Here is a 6,542-nt window from a genome sequence, read left to right as displayed (position 1 = left end):
GCCTGTTATACTGAATGACCATTACCAACATAATACCCCTGACTTCAGGCTTTTGAATGCTAACATGCTATTTAACCCAGTAGGAGTAAACTTTTAACCTAAGGGGTGTGGAAAGACCCAGCGAGGTACGTGGGGGTAGTTGAGCAAAGCTTCTCACAAGGTAAATTACGATTCTCTTTTTGTTGCTCAAGAACTCTCATGCAAGTGGTTTCCTGTTGGGCTGGTCGTGGAAAACCACTTCTACTTTCCTGTTTTATCAGATACTGATTGCATTTCATATGAATGAAACCACTAATTGTAGGGATTTTTTTCTTTTTTCCTATAATAACCAGTGAAATAAATCATATTTTTGCCTACGTAGGTGTCTAATAAACTGGGTGGTGACTATATAAGTGTCTAATTAACTTCGGGACGTAGAAAAATGTGAAAATGTCTACCGGTATGTAATGAAAAAAATAATTATGTATGAAATGGGCACCGGTGTGTTAGAAAAGTTTAATATTTGACTCCGGTGACTTTTTTTTTTTACTTCTTTTTTTTTTTCAGCTTCAAGGAGACTTATCAAATTGCAGGTATTGGATAATGCATGTAGACATTTTTTATCTCCTCACCACATGAAGTCTCCCCGAAGGTGACTAAAACCGCCAGTATTGGCTGCAACACAATCAACAGTATATCATCTTATTTGAAGGGGTTAATTGAAATTATGAATCTGGTCCGTTCTTTGGTCAGTATTGTCTGTCCTCAGCTTAAACGCGTCAGCTAGGCTTAGCAGTCATACTCAAAGTTGCTCTCAAATGTTTTGGCAAAGAATTCATTTGCAAACAATACTTGAGACTTAAATAGTGCGGGAAAATGAAAGCAGCACGGGTGAACATGAAGTGTGCCCTAGAGATTGAGGAGAGAGAGAGAGAGAGAGAGAGAGAGAGAGAGAGAGAGAGAGAGAGAGAAACTGAAGGTAAGAATAAGAGTGCATGTTTAATGAAGTGAGAGAGTATGGTGAGCGAGTGAAAGTGAGTTCACGGACATTTATAATATGTACATGAGTAAGGATGTGAGTGAGAGTAATAGTAAAGAGTGAAAGTAGGAGTGAAGGGATGAGTGAGAGTGCGTGAGAAGAGAAATGGTGAGAGGAAGAGTTTGGGAGTAAATACGAAAGTGTGAGACCGAGAGCCTGTTATAATAAGTGTGGGAATGTGATAGTGTACATAAGAGAATATTAGGCTAAGAGACAGTGAATGGGTCAGACCTAAGCTGCAGACTCGCGTGACGTCACAGGAGGGGACGAACTATCTCTTCTTGGCTTGCCATATACCTACTGTACACAACAGTTACCAATTTTACATCGCTCTCTCATCTTTCGGTAAAACTGGTCCATTTCTCATGACATTACTCTCTCATGATGTAAGCAGAACTCACAGTAACTTTCAAATGTATGCATATTTTGAGTCGTAAACATCAAAAATAACTAATTCTATAATTACCTTGGAAACTATTTGGACAAACCAAATAAACAGATGGAACACACACAAACACACAAACACACCCACACACGTACACCCACACCCACACCCACCCACCCACCCACCCACCCACACACAATGATGTGCTAATACTATACATACAATTACACAGGCACCTGTAGTATCAGTTATCTTATACATACTGTATGTAATACATTACACTACTAGCTGATACTATTGTATATCGGTCGATAGATAGACATAAACCTATACTGTCCACACACACACACACACACATATATATATATATATATATATATATATATACATATATATATTTCTATATATGTATATTTCTATATATATATTTCTATATATATATAAATCTATATATATATTTTTCTATATATATATATATATATACATCTATCTATCTATCTATCTATATCTATATGTATATATATATATCTATCTCTCTATATCTATCTATATCTATCTATCTATCTAAATCTATATATCTATCTATATATATATATTTATATTTATATATATATATATATATATATGGATGAATTTTTTTAGATGTGCATGATCAGGGATGTTTGGCACCCCTTTTTAACGTGGCAGGGTCTGGATTGACTCTGTCGGATACGATATGTGAAGCTACAGAACGTGGTGAATGTTTTTGGTGTATCCGATAGAGCCAGGATTCCGGGGGCTTGAATGAGGAGTGAATGGAAGCGTGGCCCATTGGATTGGGCAATTTTGGGCTGTCGGGACATTGCTACTCTTCACCTTGCCCTTGGGTGGGAAATGAGGTCCGGATGATGATGATGATATACAGTATATATATATATATATATATATATATATATATATATATATATATATATATATATATATATATATATATATATGTCAGGAATTCACGCAAGCGCATTATAAATTCTTGACATTGTGTTTCAGTGGGAGAACCACAGATTCTAGTGGAATTCCCGCTGCACATCACTCAGTTCAATCGTCCGCGTATTCACTCTGATTGGGATGGTTTTCAGAACATTTCTCACTATTTCACAAGTAATCATTCGTATACATGACGTTAGTGTCTTCACTGAGTGATTTATTGTGAGCGTATATCGCTCACTTTCTCTCGTTGACCGTTGACTTAGGCCACGCCTATTTCCGGCGAACACGGCCATCACTTTCCCTCTTTTATAATTTGAAGTTAGTCAGGATTGGATCGTCGCGAGAGTAGGATCGTTGTGCCCAGTGTGGAGCAGCGCCACCGTTGTACAGCGAGTTCCTGAAATCTCCATCTAGACGGTGAATTTTTGAAGAGGGCAAGAGCCTGTTTATCATTAATAGTATTAGTTTTTGATTGTCTGGGATGGAGTCACTTTCTCAAGAAGCTAACAGTACTAACAAACAGCACACATGAGTAATTAGTCTGTGCTGTGTACTGTTGAGAAAGTTTATAAATCTCATCCTTAGAGAATCAACGAAGTAAGCCGGAATAAAGTAAAACGTACTGCTTGATTTTCACAAGTCAATTCCTTGTCTCTATTAATGCAAGCAACATTTAAGCAATTTATTAATTCTTAAATTCACATCACCACGTGACTTATGGCGACCTCATTCCAGGTATTAACTCCTGGCTCTAAAGTTATTAATGAGATAATACTCACTCACTCATACTTAGGTATTTATCATTGAAGTCTATAGGCACTGTCTTACTGGTGATTATTGATTAATTTCTATTAATTTTATGTAATAATTTTCAGTCAGTTTTTTTTAAATTTTCTTTCTTTACCAGTTTAACTAGATAAAACTGGTCACCACCAACCTGTGCCTATATTCTTTACTCTTGATTATTGGCATTTCTCTGCAAAATAGCAGTCAGCACTTAGTCTTTAGTTCACTCAGACTGAGTTAGCATCATGACTACTAATATCCATGTACAGGAAGCTAAAGATATAGGGCTTAGCGACCCCGAAAAAATCAAAGACTACGTCCTCTCACGGTTTAGTTACGAGCAGCAACGTGAGAATGATGCTTGTGAAGAGCGTCGAATTCAACGTGAGCACAAACGAGAACAACGTGAACATGAGCAAAAACAACGCGAACTCGAGCAAAAACAACGTGAACTCGAGTTAGAACAACGCGAAAGAGAACGTGAATATGAGCAAGAAAAGATGTCATGGGGTGATGTGAATTTTAGAATAATAAATTGCTTAAATGTTGCTTGCATTAATAGAGACAAGGAATTGACTTGTGAAAATCAAGCAGTAAGTTTTACTTTATGCCGGCTTCTCTGATTCTTTATGGACCAGAATATATAAACTTTCTCAACAGTACAAAGCAGAGACTAATTACTCACGCGTGCTATTTGTTAGTACTGCTAGCCTCTTGAGAAAGTGACTCCACCCCTGACAATGAATAACTAATGCTATTAATGATAAACAGGTTCTTGCCGGTGCATTAACTCCTGGCTGGCACAACGGATTCAAGCTTGATACAAAAGTACTGGTCCAAGTACCAGTTACGAATAATGCAAAGCGTTTGTGCAAACTAGGAGCAGCGACTAAAATAAGCTAAACGTGGAGAAGTAAAACACGAGTTTACACTACATTAAGCTCAAAGGAAAAGAACTGTAAATTTATTAATTACAATGAAATAAATTTATGTTACATGAGTCTCAAAATGAATTCAAAATAACAAGGAGAATACACTCACTCGCTCATTCAAAAGCTAAACACTTAAACCTAGGAAAACGAAAAGAAATACTGGTCAGTGGAGGGGAGCTAAGCAGAAAGAACTGGGTGCCGGTGCAGGACAGACGCTGCAATACGCTATACCCCCTTCGCCAATTCAGTCTCCTCGGGGTTTGACTCATAATAAACCTTCAACATGTTAAGGTGGAACCTTTAATGAAGATTCCCCATCTGAATTATGCAGCTGAGGTCTGAAATGCACACTACTACATCATATGGACTCTTCCACTGTGCCAACAACTTGTTCTGGGCAGTGGGGAGTAACACCAAGCATTTATTACCTGGGCTGAACTTCCAAAGGTTTGCTTCCTTATCGTAGTAAGCTTTCTGAACCGCGCGGCTTGATCAATTCTTCCTTAGCTAACTCAGACGTCGACTGGAGGCAGTCAGCTAAATCAAGGATGAAGGTGTAGGTGGGCCTGACTTCAGGGTTAGGTTCTTCATCGTCCCATAACTCATGAAGGACTTGAAGTGGCCCAGGGATCGACCTTCCATACACCAGTTGAAAAGGTGAGAACTTCAAAGAATGCTGTGGGGCTTCTCGATAAGCAGATAGAAGAGGAGCAATGAACAGCGGCCATTCCTTTGGTTGTTCGGCGGCCATGTGCTTTAGCATCTTCTTGAGAGTCCCGTTGAACCTCTCACACAACCCGTTACACATGGAATGATAGGGCGTAGTTAGCAAGCCTCGGATGGACAACAACCTGAATGCTTCATTCATCATCGCAGAGGTGAACTGCGAACTCCGGTCGCTTAAGACCTCTTTGGGGATACCTACACAACAGAACACTTCAATCAATGCCTCGGCAACAGCAACTGCCTCTATGTTCTTGTGGGCCACGGCTTCAGGCCACTGTGTGCTGAAATTAACGATAGTGAGGATATACTTTGATCCATCACTAGCCCTAGGAGAGATTGGCCCAACAATGTCAACTGCAACTCTCTCCAACGGTTCACAGATTATAGGCAATGGTTTCAGTGGCGCAGGATGGACACGCCCCTGGTCAGTGGTACGCTGACACTCATCGCAGGAACGAACAAGCTTAGTTATTTCCTGTTCCATTCCTGGCCAGAAAAAGTCAGCATGGATGCGGTCAGAGGTTTTCTTTTGGCTCATGTGACCTCACATCACTGAACAATGACCTAATTCAAACACTGCTCAGTGATAGTTCGTGGGAACGACAAAGTGCAGTTGAACCTCACCCTGGGGTGTTTGTGACTCACGGTACAGCCGTCCTCGCTCATGAAGGAACCTGGCTTGACCTTCCTGTGAATACTTAATCACATTACCCTCCAGCTTCTTATGCACTGAGGCAAGTGTCGGGTCAGACTGTTAACAACATCTTGGCTATGAATCAGATCTTGCTGCGTTACGACGGTCAACAGGGTGACACGGTTTGCGGCCTTGGCCATGGCTCGTGTTACTGCAACAGCCAAGTTCTGAGTAGCAACATCTACGGTGCAACTATTTTTGATGCCTGGTATGTTACCTATAATGAGGTCAGACTAAGGTTCTGGCATGACAACAGCAGCTGTCAAGCCAGTGTAGAAAGGAGATGCCACCTGGATACGTGCCTCAGGGAACAGTCTCACTGATCCATCAATAAGTCTAACTTGGATCTGCCTACCTGTGTACTCCTCGGGCTGAACTAGACTCTGCTTGACGAAGCAACCTGAGGAACCATTGTCTCTTAGAACATTTATGGAAACACCTCCCACAAACCCTGGCTGAACAAGAAAGGCAGTGTTGCTGGTGGCAGGGTCTGAGGAGGTAGCAGCCAGTCATTGATGAGACTGCGGAACGAATGATGCGGCAAATGTATCACCCTGAGAACTGGATGCCTAAGGGCTCGTGTTCACCATCTGAGGAGTTGGAGCATTGACCACCTCTGAAGGAGGGTTCACTGTCGCAGGGGGACTAGTGAACTATGGGGAAGTACCTGTACTGGTAGGGACGGCACCACAGTGCGCTTGTTGTGGAATAAAGACTGCGTTTGCCTCCTGCCTCCGATACACTAAAGTTGATTGTCCTGACTGAGGGTTACATGGTTTGTCCTTATTCTGCTGCTGCTTGGGATACTGCTGCTAGTTAGGTTACTGCTTGTACTTCTTCCAATCAGTTTTCTGCGTATTTTGCCTCTGGTCCTTCTGCGGTTTGTTTGGACTGTGGCCATTATTCTGAGAACGACCTTGATGTTGGGGTTCAGTCTGAGATGGCTTCCCAGATTTGGCAGTATCCCTCTTGTTCCAGGTCTGTTGCTTACGAGTTTGGTACCCGTATGCAGCGAAGAATGCATCAGCCTTTTCC

This window comes from Coenobita brevimanus, chromosome 12 (assembly GCF_032717465.1).
Source record: "Coenobita brevimanus isolate Jiangsu-jjx chromosome 12, ASM3271746v2, whole genome shotgun sequence".
NCBI lineage: Eukaryota > Metazoa > Arthropoda > Malacostraca > Decapoda > Coenobitidae > Coenobita > Coenobita brevimanus.
Note: the sequence above shows the minus strand (reverse complement) of the source record.